Below are 12,182 nucleotides of genomic sequence, written 5' to 3' on the forward strand. Positions count from 1 at the left end.
CAGGGCCCTTCAGACCTTGACTGACTGATTAATGGACTGGACGGCAGTCAGCTGGTGAGATTACAGAAACGCCGCCTCCTCAACTGGGGACGCCACTGCAAAGAGAAACATCCAGCAGCCTCGGTGCCAACCCATCCTGCCCCCTCCCACCCTGACACCCCCACCCACCCTGGAAGCTCAGACATTGGGGAAATTAACTAGAGGATGGAGGGGGGGACGAGCCGCTTGCCAAGCCATCTGAGATCGTCCTCCTCCTCTCTCTCCTTTTTCGATTTTGTTTGTGCCCGCTGCCGATTCCCAGGCTGCAGTTTTTCGGCTCAGCGTCAAATCCCCGCCGTCCTCACGGATTCTCCAGATCTCATTACAGTCAATGAGGCTGCAAAGACTTTCAGATCAAAGTGAAAGACTTCAGCCTCAAAAGGAGGAGACTTTTCTTTTTTTAAATTTGGAGGCGGAGGTTGAGCGGCGGTGCTGCCAAGGCGAGTGAGAACCATCCAGGAACTAATAAATAATCATCAGCCAACAAACCTGCGAGCTTCCTCCTCGCTGCATAAACATGCATACATTGGCCGCTTTGTGTCCGACATAAATCCTCAGGGCTTCCTCTCTTAACATATTCATTACTCTCATTTCCAAGTCAGAGGTGCTAAGCAGCGATAATGTGTGGCGCCGGATGTCCGGGGCAGGACTCCCCGGGCCTGAGTGTGAATAAATTGACCTGGGTCTCAGGAAAGAGTGTCAGCGGAGATCCCTGAACCATCGCTGGGATCCACTGTACCAACTGATTTATGTCAAGGTGGGACGGATTCACAGCGTTGTGTTTGCCACCAGTTGTTGAGCTTCAGGGCCATGATGTGTCACTGTACCTGCAGAAACACATAAACCCATGATACGATCTTCCAAACCCCCCAAAGTGTCATTTAGCCTGTGCTGGTCGCTCACTGACACATAGCACGTAGACGCTTGTCACCAGAGAGGCCGGTCTTCAATGGAACTATTTGAATCGGTTCGGTACCATTAGCATCGCGTCAGCAGCATCAGTTATCACAGTTTGTCTACAACGGTCTACTACAGCACTTCCTCTCGCATTCCATAGGGCTGCTAATGGTGGCTCAACACCAGTACGCCTGAACACTGGAAATATGCATGAGGCATTCCATCCACACCATGGAGCTGTTTGTTCTACCCAACCCACAGCACCAACAGAGCCGTTTCTATGGAGGTTCAGTCATTCTACAGCCCGGAGGACGGCATTGGAACACAGTGACTTTCATGATTGACAGGCCAGTATTATGATTATTGACAGCAGCGGCTGTAGCTACCGGTCATGGATGAGCACATGAGACATGAACATGAGTGTATCAGGAACTAAGTCCAGTCAGGACTAAGTGTGTGCAGGAATAGAACCTCCCTCCTAGTAGAGCAGGGGTAGAACCTCAGTCCGAGTAGAGCAGGTGTAGAACCTCCCTCCCCGTAGAGCAGGTGTAGAAGCTCCCTGCTGCTAGAGCAGATGTAGAACCTCCCTCTGAGTAGAGCAGGTGTAGAAACTCCCTGCTACTAGTGCAGGTGTAGAACCTTGCTACTAGTAAAGCAGGTGGAGAACCTTGCCCCTAGTAGTGCAGGTGTAGAACCTTGCTCCTAATAGAGCAGGTGGAGAACCTCGCTCCTAGTTGTGCAGGTGTAGAACCTCCCTCCTAGTAGTGCAGGGGTAGAACCTCCCTCCTAGTAGAGCAGGTGTAGAACCTCCCTCCTAGCAGTGCAGATGTAGAATCTCCCTCCTAGGAAAGCAGTTCTAGAACCCCCCTCCTAGTATAGCAGGAGAAAAACATCCCTCCTAGCACAGCGGGAGTAGAACCTCCCTCCTGGCAGAGCAGGAGTAGAACCTCCCTCCTAGTAGAGCAGGTGTAGAACCTCCCTCCTAGTAGACCAGGTGTAAAACCTCCCTCCTAGTAGAGCAGGTGAAGAACCTCCCTCCTAGTAGTGCAGGGGTAGAACCTCCCTCCTAGCAGTGAAGATGTAGAATCTCCCTCCTAGGACAGTAGTTCTAGAACCCCCCTCCTAGTAGAGCAGGAGTAAAACATCCCCCCTAGAACAGCGGGAGTAGAACCTCCCTCCTGGCAGAGAAGGAGTAGAACCTCCCTCCTAGTAGAGCAGGTGTAGAACCTCCCTCCTGGTAGAGCAGGTGTAGAACCTCCCTCCTGGTAGAGTAGGTGTAGAACTTCCCTTCTGGCAGAGCAGGTGTAGAACCTCCCTCCTAGTAGAGCAGGTGTAGAACCTCCCTCCTAGTAGAGCAGGTGTAGAACCTCCCTCCTGGTAGAGCAGGTGTAGAACTTCCCTCCTGGCAGAGCAGGTGTAAAACCTCCCTCCTGGTAGAGCAGGTGTAGAACTTCCCTCCTGGCAGAGCAGGTGTAGAACCTCCCTCCTGGCAGAGCAGGAGTAGAATCTCCCTCCTAGTAGAGCAAGTGTAGAATCTCCCTCCTAGTAGAGCAGGTGAAGAACCTCCCTCCTAGTAGAGCAGGTGTAGAACCTCCCTCCTAGTAGAGCAGGTGTAGAACTTCCCTCCTGGTAGAGCAGGTGTAGAACCTCCCTCCCCGTAGAGCAGGTGTAGAACTTCCCTCCTGGCAGAGCAGGAGTAGAACCTCCTTCCAAGTAGATCAAGTGTAGAACCTCCCTCCTAGTAGAGCAGGTGAAGAACCTCCCTCCGAGTAGAGCAGGTGCAGAACCTCCCTCCTAGTAGAGCAGGAGTAAAACATCCCCCCTAGAACAGCGGGAGTAGAACCTCCCTCCTGGCAGAGCAGGTGTAGAACCTCCCTCCTGGTAGAGCAGGTGTAGAACCTCCCTCCTAGTAGAGCAGGTGTAGAACCTCCCTCCTGGTAGAGCAGGTGTAGAACTTCCCTCCTGACAGAGCAGGTGTAGAACCTCCCTCCTGGTAGAGCAGGTGTAGAACTTCCTTCCTGGCAGAGCAGGTGTAGAACCTCCCTCCTAGTAGAGCAGGTGTAGAACCTCCCTCCTAGTAGAGCAGGTGTAGAACCTCCCTCCTAGTAGAGCAGGTGTAAAACCTCCCTCCTAGTAGAGCAGGTGAAGAACCTCCCTCCTAGTAGAGCAGGTGTAGAACCTCCCTCCTGGTAGAGCAGGTGTAGAACTTCCCTCCTGGCAGAGCTGGAGTAGAACCTCCCTCCTGGTAGAGCAGTAGAACCTCCCTCCTAGTAGAGCAGGTGTAGAACCTCCCTCCTAGTAGAGCAGGTGTAGAACCTCCCTCCTAGTACAGCAGGTGAAGAACCTCCCTCCTAGTACAGCAGGTCTAGAACCTCCCTCCTGGTAGAGCAGGTCTAGAACCTCCCTCCTGGTAGAGCAGGTGTAGAACCTCCCTCCTAGTGGGGCAGGTGTAGAACCTCCCCTCCTAGTAAAGCAGGGGTAGAACCTCCCTCCTAGTAGAGCAGGTGTAGAACCTCCCTCCTAGTAGAGCAGGAGTAGAACCTCCCTCCTAGTAAAGCAGGGGTAGAACATCCCTCCTAGTAAAGCAGGGGTAGAACCTCCCTCCTAGTAGAACAGGTCTAGAACCTCCCTCCTAGTAGAGCAGGTGTAGAACCTCCCTCCTTCCCTGAACAAGCACATCTGAGACAGCAGAGATGAAACCCTTCCTCTACCAGGAGGAAGATGGAGCAGATCCAGGATCAGTTGGGACGGACGTCTGCTTTGACCTGCAGGAGGGAAATTGAATTCCACATTCCGATGCTGATGTTCTGGCTCTGATTGTTTACCACAGACGATGATGCTCTAACACAACAAAAATATGAAGAAATGTTCTCAATTCTTATGAGGTCTGATGTGTAGGCCTACCAGGACAGAGGACCAGACTAGGATGAAGGGGGACTGTCAGTTCTGTGGGGACTGGAGTTATTGAAGTCTAAAAGAAATGTTGAGTGAAACAGAAAGGGGGGGGGGGTTGAGGGGGAAAGAACGTGGAACATTAAGAACCTGTACAGTCTGTCAGGATAATGGAATGTTACCCTGAGAACACTCAGTCAGTCAGGGGTGGGGGGGGGGGGGGGTGGGGGGGGGGCGTCTGATCTGGGCTGTACACCTGGTTAGTGCTCTCTCTCTCTCTCTCTCTCTCTCTCTCTCTCTCTCTGTTTGCCCTAAGATGACTACCCCCCCCCCCCCATCAGGTCTTTTGTTTTGGTTGGTAGCAGGCAGACCCTCCTCACTGCTCACCTTCCTCTGCGGCTAACAAAAGAAGAACAGGGGTGTGTGTGTCTGTGAGTGGGGGGGAGGGCGGGAGGGCACTTCTTCTATAACCACATGCCAACTCACACCCCCACCCCAACCTCCAATCCCTCAGCTCTCCCTCCATTCCTGCATCACTCCATCCAAACCCCCACTGCACTCAGCATCTGCTCAGAGGATGAATAAATGAAATGCGCCCCCCCCCCCCCCAACTGACAGAGGCCCGTCTTAATTGTGGCTGAAAGCTGGCTTTTCTCCCTGCTAATTAGCAGATTGTGGCGTTAAATGATTCAAAAAGTCTGGGCTCATACGGGCGCTGGCGATCATCACTTATTCACGCGGAGAGCAGCGCTTTGTGCGAACATTGGCGCCCGAGGTAAATTAATTTACTCCAATTAGCAGCCGCTGTCAGCGCGCATCACCGTCTTCCATCTTTAGGACACGTGTTTAAAAAGTAATGCTCTTATTTTGTCCTCTGGTTTTGTTACATCCGATGTTCGCTGGAGGGAAACGGAGCAAACATAAGGAGACCACAGGAAGCTGCAATACACACACACACACACACACACACACACACGTGCGCACTAAGTGTTTTCACCACTGCAGAAAAGATTACACTGACTTCCATTCATTCATTTTCCAAGAGACCAACACAGAACCAGGACCTGGATGACCTGCTCACACACTTGGCACCTTCTGGAGCCTCACTGGGACTGTCGTCCTCCATAGTGTGTCTCTGTCCATCCGTCTGACTGAATTATAAAAACTACTTAAATCACTGGAGGTACAACATATTTTACTCTGTATATTTCCCTCACAAAAACAGCATGAACAAAGACCTGCAGTATAATTTAAAAAAAATATTTTGTAGTATTTAACCTTACAACTATCTATTTATGATCAGTTTATTACTTTTTTTTGCACTTGGTGTGGACCAAATTGAACCTTACAGCAGGCCAAGTTTGGCCCCTGGCTCCACCTTGGGCAGCTCTGGTCATCAGCTCAAGTAGCATAGTTGAGGTTGTGAATATCTTGGTAAAACAATTTACCACAGTCAAGGATAACACGTCACTATCATAGAGATGAAACCTGCCTGCATCAGCGTGGAAGCACTCCGGCCCTCCAGCACCAGCCAGTCATGCTGGTGTGCCTGTACTGGGGGAGCTGGTTTCCCAGGCTCCTCCCACCACACAGGGCGGCAGGAGGCCAGTTCCTCCAAAGAAGAGGGGTGTGTTCATCTGATCTCTGTTCAGAGTGGTTTATCTTTTAATGACTGCTTCTTCTGCGCAGAAGCAGTGGCTTGTCCACCGAGGCCATAGGGAACCGTCAGTTGAGCTGCCTGCTGAAGGCCTCCAGGCTCCACGCCGACCATCCGATATGTCACATGGATGAGGAGTTCGAAGTTCCACATAAACAGCAAACAAGAAAAGTGGCAGAACATTCGAGAGACAGCCAACACAACCATTTTCCATAAAACCATTCTGAAAGGCAGTTTCTTGTTTTGTGTTCTTGTGACACCGTCTTATCAGTTATCCCCAACAACGCCATCTTGTGATTCCTCTTCCTGCTGGAGCAGGCCATTTCCTGCTGGGCCAGTTCTTTGGCAGTGTGGTGGAGTTTGTCGTCTTGGTCATCATCATGTGGATCTGAACCCCCACCAGGAGATTCTACACAGTGGGACTCTTTTTTGGTGCATCATCTCTCCCAAAAGCCGACAATTTCACATTGCTCAGACTTTTCATTACCAAAATGACAGGTAAATCCAGGGGTCAAAGGTCAGCGTCACATTATCTCAGTCATTCTGACAGAATCAACGCTCACTGCAGTAGGGTCAGAACTCTGAGATGACATCACTGAGTGTTGCATGACATCAAAGAGTGAGTGTTGGGTGACATCACTGTGACTGGGGCGTGACATCACTGTGACTGGGGCGTGACATCACTGTGAGTGGTATGGTGGTGTTCTGTGATTGAGGGTGTTCATCTTTTCAGACAGTTGCCTTTTTTTTCAGTCGTTGTCCAGATCTTCTGTCTTGGATGTGGAAGAGCCAAAAATTACCATTTTTACCAGGTTACACTTTTGCGGATGTAACAAAAACAGACTTCCGTAAACACCAGACTGTGGAGCAGCAGGACGGCCTCACTCTGCCTTGTCCCATTAGACAGAACCCAAAAACATCGCTGATCCAGGAGATCGACGAGCTGTCGACAGAGGCACCAGCCTTCTCCTACGGATCCTTTGACAAGAACCAATATGAAGCCTTCATCCCAGCACATGTGGCCCTTGACAAGAAGGTGCTACGTTTCTTTGCATACTTTACTGAGGATATCCTGCACTCGTTTCTGGAGGATCACCGCGTGCGCCCTGTTATCATTTACTATTACCTTGACAATGACAGCATGTCAATCACTGAGCCCAGGGTGGAGAATTCTGGAATACCACAGGGACAGCGGGTCTGTCGGCAGCATCTGGTAAAGAATGAGAGTGGCGAACATTACCATTGGAAAGACTTCAACCTTGGCATGGACTTGATGGTGCATGGGATCAAGTACCATATTGTACAGTGTGATGCCTTTACAAAGCAATTTATGGAAAGAAAGGGCATTGTTCTGAACAAGCCTGAGCCAATGCTAGAGGATCCTTACACCAAACAACGCCAAAGATCTCCGCTCTCCTACAGAACACCCTCTGATTATGACCACAAACATCAGTTTCTTACCATGGATGGCAAGGTGCTGCATTTCTTTGCCATGTGGGATGACACTGACTCTGCGCATCGGTACACCTGGCCCGTTACGATCCAGTATTACCTGGTGGATGACAAAGTGGAGATCAGAGAGGTCCACAAACCCAACAGTGGCCGGGACCTCTTCCCAATATTTCTGCGCAGACAGAAACTTCCCAAAGCAATGAAGCCAGAGTCTAAGTCCTTCCCTAGCTGTGTACTGGAGATTTCACCAGAGGAAGTGCAAGAGTACTACTCCCCCAAAGACTTCCAGGTTGGTCAGAAAATTGAGCTGCTGGGACGTTGCTACCTGCTCTATAACTGTGATGGCTTTACTAGGGATTATTACCAGAAGAACTATCCAGACATTGAAATGAATGTCATCCCGCAACCAGAGGAGAAGGATGTACTTCAAAACAGGAGGAAGGAGACTCCTCCCTACAATGGCTTTGGGTCACTTGAAGACTCTCTTCAGACGTGCTTGTCTGTGATTCCTAAGCGCCCAAAAACAAATGTGCTAAAGATGCTGGAAAATTCCCAAAAAGTGTTGCGCTATAGTGCAAAGCTGGACTCCCAGAAGCCACAAGATGAAGGTCGGTGTTTCGTTTTGTCTTACTTCCTGTCAAATGGCACAATCAGTATTTTTGAAAAGTCCACCCGCAACTCCGGCATCATTGCTGGGAAATACCTAAAAAAGACACGTGTCCCCAAGCCTGGTTCTACCATCGACAATCCGGAGTTCTACTCACCTGCAGACTTTGTTATTGGATCTACTGTGGATGTGTTCGGCCAGCGCTTCATGTTGACTGATGCTGACCTCTATGTGCTGAAGTACCTGGAGTCCATCTCAAACCAGATCCCCTTTCAGACACTGGACTCTTTGTGCCAGAAGATGCGTGTGAGAAAACACCCAGCCAATGTAATCTAGCCACCATCATGATGTCATGACAGCAGCGCGCTGCTTGCTCACTGATGAGACGTTTAATGACTGAATGAGATTCCAGATAACAGTGAAATCACAGATTATTGCTGAAATTGAACTGATGAACGGTTGAGATTGTCAGGTTTTGGTGATTAATTAATAATGCACATAAACCAAATTTACAGGTGAAACCAGCAAACACTGGGGAGAACCAGCAGGCCTGGCAACTTAAGTCAAACAGATAATCTGAGACCAGGTGGGAAAACTTGCGGGCAGGGGGAGCAGGGCTGGGGTCGACCAGGACGAATGAACTGATGAGACATTGGTGATTTTTTCTGTTTTTGGTATGGAACAAGCAGCTCTACCAAGTTTACCTGCTGCTCGCCTCTTTAGGACAATCAACAAAGTTGACTTCCCCTGAAACCCCCAAAAACATGTTGTGGGAGCCACTGCATGGTGGAGAGGCTGGTATAAGGCTGTGTGCCTGCCCATATATGGGATCGGCACATGTTGATGTCAACAGACGAACCAGCGCAAAGGGTTACTAGCAAACGCTGGAACTTCACCATGTGATGCTTTGGCATCACTCAACATGAGGATCTGACACTGTAGCAACACTTGCAGGCCAGAAAAGACCAAGATGTATAAAAGCTTCCTTTGAAGTCCATGAGTAAAACAAGACAAAATTTCTACATGGGTAGGAAGATGCCAGTGACTCATATATAAGGAATGTGACATCATTGTTAAGGGGGCGCTATGGGTCAGAGGTACGGTGGGTGTTGAGCAACTGAAGGGTCGCTGGTTTGATCCCCATTTCCCCCGGTGACCATGTCCAAGTGTCCTTGAGCAAGATACTGAACCCCTAATTGCTCTTAATGGCCCTGAGACGTAGTGGTGACCTGGCGAGTGAACCCCGCCTCTCACCCAATGTCAGCTGGGATAGGCTCCACCCCTCCTTAAAGGATAAGAGGTATAGAAAATGGATGGATGATGGACATCGTTACCTTAACAACTAGATACTGGACATGTTGAAGTTGCACTGACTGGATTTTGTGGAGTATGTTACTAATTACAAGTTAAGGTTTTATTTAAAACAGAAATTAAATTTCTAAATTCATGAAGAGATTTTTATGTTTTTGTGGAAGTTATTTTGATTATTGGTCAGTATTCTTTTAGTCAAGTAGATTTTATTTGTATAGCATCAAACCACAAAAATCCCATTTCATTGATATTATGTTATTATGCATATTACACATTATTATGTTACTCGTAGAGCAGATCTAGAACCACACCTGCTGTTAATTTACACCCAACAATTCTCCATGAGACAAAACACACCTGAGACAGAACACACCTGAGACAGAATACACCTGAGACAGAACACACCTGAGACAGAATACACCTGAGAAACAACACACCTGAGACAGAACACACCTGAGACAGAATACACCTGAGACAGAACACAACTGAGACAGGATACACCTGAGAAACAACACACCTGAGACAGAATGCACCTGAGACAGAACACACCTGAGAAACAACACACCTGAGAAACAACACACCTGAGACAGAATGCACCTGAGACAGAATGCACCTGAGACAGAACACACCTGAGACAGAATACACCTGAGAAACAACACACCTGAGACAGAACACACCTGAGACAGAATACACCTGAGACAGAACACAACTGAGACAGGATACACCTGAGAAACAACACACCTGAGACACAACACACCTGAGACACAACACACCTGAGACAGAACACACCTGAGACAGAATACACCTGAGACAGAACACAACTGAGACAGAATACACCTGAGAAACAACACACCTGAGACAGAATACACCTGAGACAGAACACACCTGAGACAGAACACAACTGCGACAGAATACACCTGAGAAACAACACACCTGAGACAGAACACACCTGAGACAGAACACACCAGAGACAGAACACACCAGAGACAGAACACAACTGCGACAGAATACACCTGAGAAACAACACACCTGAGACAGAACACACCTGAGACAGAACGCACCTGAGACAGAAAACACCCGAGAAAGAACGCACCTGAGACAGAAAGCACCTGAGACAGAACACAACTGAGACAGAACACACCTGAGACAGAACACACCTGAGACAGAATACACCTGAGAAACAACACACCTGAGACAGAATGCACCTGAGACAGAATGCACCTGAGACAGAACACACCTGAGACAGAATACACCTGAGAGACAACACACCTGAGACAGAATGCACCTGAGACAGAACACACCTGAGACAGAACACACCTGAGACAGAATACACCTGAGACAGAATGCACCTGAGACAGAATACACCTGAGACAGAATGCACCTGAGACAGAATGCACCTGAGACAGAACACACCTGAGACAGAATACACCTGAGAAACAACACACCTGAGACAGAATGCACCTGAGACAGAACACACCTGAGACAGAATACACCTGAGACAGAATACACCTGAGAAACAACACACCTGAGACAGAATGCACCTGAGACAGAACACACCTGAGACAGAACACAACTGAGACAGAATACACCTGAGAAACAACACACCTGAGACACAACACACCTGAGACAGAATGCACCTGAGACATAATGCACCTGAGACAGAACACTCCTGAGACAGAATACACTTGAGAAACATAACACCTGAGACAGAACACACCTGAGACAGAACACACCTGAGACAGAACGCACCTGAGACAGAACACACCTGAGACAGAACGCACCTGAGACAGAATGCACCTGAGACAGAAAACAACTGAGACAGAACACACCTGAGAGAGAACACACCTGAGACAGAACACACCTGAGACAGAATACACCTGAGAAACAACACACCTGAGACAGAACGCACCTGAGACAGAATGCACCTGAGACAGAACACACCTGAGACAGAACACACCTGAGACAGAATGCACCTCAGACACAACACACCTGAGACAGAATGCACCTGAGACAGAATGCACCTGAGACACAACACACCTGAGACAGAATGCACCTGAGACAGAACACACCTGAGACAGAATACACCTGAGAAACAACACACCTGAGAAACAACACACCTGAGACAGAATGCACCTGAGACAGAACACACCTGAGACAGAACACAACTGAGACAGAATACACCTGAGAAACAACACACCTGAGACAGAATGCACCTGAGACAGAACACACCTGAGACAGAACACAACTGAGACAGAATACACCTGAGAAACAACACACCTGAGACAGAATGCACCTGAGACAGAACACACCTGAGACAGAACACACCTCAGACACAACACACCTGAGACAGAACACACCTGAGACAGAACACAACTGAGACAGAATACACCTGAGAAACAACACACCTGAGAAACAACACACCTGAGACAGAATGCACCTGAGACAGAACACACCTGAGACAGAACACAACTGAGACAGAATACACCTGAGAAACAACACACCTGAGACAGAATGCACCTGAGACAGAACACACCTGAGACAGAACGCACCTGAGACAGAATGCACCTGAGACAGAACGCACCTGAGACAGAATGCACCTGAGACAGAATGCACCTGAGACAGAATGCACCTGAGACAGAACACACCTGAGACAGAATACACCTGAGAAACAACACACCTGAGAAACAGAACACGCTGAGACAGCAATGACAAAAACCTTCCTTTATGAGGCAGAAATGTGGAGCCAACCAGGACAGCTTTCTGCCTCAACCAGTTGAGGAGGGACAGAGGAAGAAGCAGGTGGTTGAGAGCGCTGACACTAGTCAGATGCAGCACACGCCAGCTTAGCATCTCCTCGACTGCACTGTGATCTGACGGCATCCTTAGATGAATCAGATGATAGCCAATGATGTCACTGATGATGACAGCTGTTTTAGATGTGGACCACTGTAGCAGTTCAAAGGCTGAGGAGATGAGTAGCATTGGATAACGGTTCTTTATCGTGATCATCCAGTCCTCTGTAGTCGAAGCTGGGTCTCAAGGTCTTGTCCGTCTTCTCCATAAAGAAGAAACCCGCTCCAGCAGGAGATGATGAAGGGTGGATGATGCCCGATGATGCCAGGGAGGTGCTGATGTATGTTGGGGCGAAGGTGCGGGGCTGCAGGGTGAACAGAAGAGAACAACTGGTGAGGAAGGGGCCACAAGTGTCTTGATCACCTTCGGAGGGTTGGAGGGTTTACTAGTGCGGAGACGAGAGGAAAAGGTCAGAGGCAAGTTGGGTCAATACCATGTAAGCAATACAGGAGCGAGTGCTAGAGAGTCGGGCAT

General features: G+C 49.0%; 1 pseudogene; it reads left to right on the top strand.

Moving 5' to 3' along the window:
* The first annotated feature begins 6,067 nt into the window (after positions 1–6,067).
* On the top strand, positions 6,068–8,928 carry LOC147251601 (EF-hand domain-containing protein 1 pseudogene; annotated as a pseudogene).
* The last annotated feature ends 3,254 nt before the right edge of the window (positions 8,929–12,182 follow it).

This window comes from Aulostomus chinensis, chromosome 13 (genome assembly GCF_037954235.1).
Source record: "Aulostomus chinensis isolate RoL2024-O1b breed Wild chromosome 13, RoL_Achi_v1.0, whole genome shotgun sequence".
Classification (NCBI taxonomy): Eukaryota; Metazoa; Chordata; class Actinopteri; order Syngnathiformes; family Aulostomidae; genus Aulostomus; species Aulostomus chinensis.